The 3,223-nt window shown below is 36.5% G+C and overlaps 1 non-coding gene across 1 annotated transcript; it reads left to right on the top strand.

Moving 5' to 3' along the window:
- Positions 1-2,544: 2,544 nt before the first annotated feature.
- On the top strand, positions 2,545-2,626 carry TRNAS-AGA (transfer RNA serine (anticodon AGA)). The gene has a single exon. It is a non-coding gene; the product is annotated as a tRNA-Ser (tRNA).
- Positions 2,627-3,223: the final 597 nt, after the last annotated feature.

The following is a 3,223-nucleotide window of genomic DNA, read 5'->3' as shown; positions in this document are numbered from 1 at the left end:
TCTCATTACTTAAACCAAAACTACTTAAACAAAATTACTTAAACAAAACTTCAACTTAATAAATTACTATAAGTATTATTTACAATATAGTCCGCATAATAATAATTATAGCAATAATTTTAAGTTAACTCTTAAGTTGATCTAGTATTTAAAGTCACAAGTAATGACTTGTATGTGGAGCGGAGAATTTCAGTTTACTGGCGTTGTACAATTGACTTTATATTCTGAATCCACGAGAAGTCGCAGGCACAGCTTGTATATTATATTAATACGAATATACGCAGACTGACACAATAACGAAGGTATCAAATAATGGGATCTACGTTTTTTATTACGAAGGAACTTCCAATTATTATATAATCTGTAGGCAATTTACGACAATTCGCGAATTTGCGTTCATTTATAAATAATTTTAGGGGCTTTTTCACGTGATATAAGGTAATCACTGCTGCGGGCTACCCTTAAACATGTATAATCAACCTCAAGGACCATAAGGACTACGTTGAAACGCCTTTTTGTAGCTAAGTCAATTAATGAAACAAGAATGTACTGATGACGGCCATTTCACAAAATATCTGTCTCCTCATGAGTCATAAATTTGTCTACAAGTATGATCGACTTCAATTGGAGCCCCTATTTTATGTACTCTTACCATCTCATGAACTTTGGGAGACATACTTTTCCGAGGTGTTCCAGTACAGCCCTCTGGGGTAGCGGCGCATCTGTGGCCGACCTCAGTTAGGAATATAATCTAGAAATCTGGGGTTGATTCCAGATGTCCATGGGCGGCAGTAGTCACATACCATCTGGTGAACTGAATGCTCGCCTGCAACACCTATCTACACTAATATTATAAAGAGGAAAACTTTGTTTGTTTGGTTGTAATGAATAGGCTCAAAAACTACAGGACCGATTTTAAAAATTCTTTCACCATTCGAAAGCTACATTATCCACGAGTAACATAGGCTATATTTTATATGAAATATATTTAGTAAATAGATTTTGAGGCGGTACAAAGTTTGCCGGGTCAGCTAGTACTTTATAAAAAAAAAAAAAACTTCATGCTCCTCTTAAAGCATACTCGCAGTCTAACTACGGAGACGACGCTTCGCATGATTATAGGAAGGAATAAGCTTTTGTTAGGAAAATCGTCAGGAAATTATTTAAAAGCCAACTTCTTATATATTTTTTTTGAAGAACAGTTTTTTATTATTCGATTAATTAAATTTACAAAATATAATCTATCTAACTATTTACAAACTATAAATTTATATACAATATATACAAAAAATATAATTTAAACAAAAAAAGAAATATTAAAACTTAAGGAAATATACAAAATTAAATATAAAACAATGAGTCCAAATCACTGCCTCCCGGTAGAGTCCCAAGAATGCTGCTGCTGAAGAGTATCGTTATACAAAGATCGGAAAATAACTACCCAGTAGACGATCTACAGTGCTATTTGATACGCCCATTTTTAGTTAATACCCGTATTAAATTTCATGACATTTCAATGACAATTAAATTTCTTTACTCTTACCATCATTCCTGACACTATGATATTTCAGCAGTAAACGTATGTTTGCCGTATTAAAAGAAAGAAATAAAGAATTCCAATTCAATAATATATTTCTATGTTTTGGCAAATATTCTCGCTTAGGACGTGCCTCGATTCGTTCGAATAAAATTCTTCAAGTAAACAGCCAAATGTAGTTTGAGTTCCGTACAAAATAAACGTAAGATATTACGTGACGTTAGTTTTTATAAGGGGAAATACGCTGAAACGGTTTGAAGGTGGTAGAACCTTTTGTGGTTCGACTCCGGCGGCACCACCGCTACACCTATTTCTGCCTAATATCAGCAGTGTTTGCTGCTGTGTTCTGTTTTGAAGGAAGTGGTAAGGGAGACAGACTTTTCCGAGGCGTTCCAGCTTAATCCTCAGGGATAGCGGCGCATCTGTGGCCGACCTCAGGTAGGAATATCTAATCCCATCTGGGGTTGATTACAGATGTCCATGGGCGGCAGTAGCCACTTACCATCAGGTGGATTGCATGCTCGTCTGCTACTCCTGTATTATAAAAAAAAATATAAAAAGTATTATTTATAAATTTGGTATATTAATGGGTTTGTAAGGGTCAAATCTTCTATCAATTTTTGTAACTAATTATCTCTCAGTAAACCATGCAAATTCAAAATAGTTGCTTCAAAATTGAAGGGTGTGGACCATTTTAGTTCTTAGGAGCAGAAACAAACTGTGATCAGTTTTAGGCAGAACCACTGGTCTAGATGAAGCTGGCGAGAGATGTGGTATGGGTGGTACTAACTACATACCATTGGATAGATTGGATGCTACTTGCTATTTAAATCTTATAAAACCAAGATAACCTCGTCGTTGGCTTGTGGATACAACCAACCTGGCTAACCACAAACTATTGGATACAAGCAACCTGGTAACTACAAACTTTTAGGTGGACTGCATACTCGTTGTCTATTGCTGCTATCATAAACAAAACGTTATCTTTATTGGCGGTTTGGAAACAAGCAGTCGTGGCCGAGCGGTTAAGGCGTCTGACTAGAAATCAGATTCCCTCTGGGAGCGTAGGTTCGAATCCTACCGACTGCGACATTGTGTTATGTTTCTCTTTTTTTAGGTTTGTTGGACTCATTTCAATAAGTACCATACATTTCAGAACACGATTTTTTGTGACCGACCCACTTGGCGGAGCGGTCACCATGCCGGTATGACGCGCAAAGGGTCCCGTGTTCGATCCCAGGCCAGACAGATATCTAAATGATGAATTTAGATTTCTGTTCTTGGGTCTGGGTGTTTGTGTATTTGTCTATGTGTGTGTCCATGGCACCCACGACACAGGGAATCCTAGTGTGTACAAAAGCCTTTATTTATTTTGGTTTACGTACACATAGGGCACACCTATTATACACAGGTACACACCTATTCCGAAGTCTCCGTTTGTCTGTCCGTTACTATCACAGGGTTTTTTTTAAACGTGACAGTTAGACGGTTAAAATTTGAAAATGCTTTTATTTCTAAGTAAATATGCTTTTATTATATAACAGATACTATAATAAAAATAAATGAAAATTTGGTGGTAAGGACCCTTCGTGTGTGAGTCCGACTCGCACTTGGCCAATTACTTAACATACAAATTCATTAACTGCGAAATATCGGGTAGATGATTCATAACGTTATCAAAAAACC

Source organism: Epargyreus clarus, unplaced genomic scaffold (assembly GCF_041222505.1).
Source record: "Epargyreus clarus isolate Ecla_fem2 unplaced genomic scaffold, WU_Ecla_fem_2.2 ptg000019l, whole genome shotgun sequence".
In the NCBI taxonomy this organism is placed as follows: Eukaryota; Metazoa; Arthropoda; class Insecta; order Lepidoptera; family Hesperiidae; genus Epargyreus; species Epargyreus clarus.
Note: the sequence above shows the minus strand (reverse complement) of the source record. Positions and strands in the feature narration are given on the sequence as shown.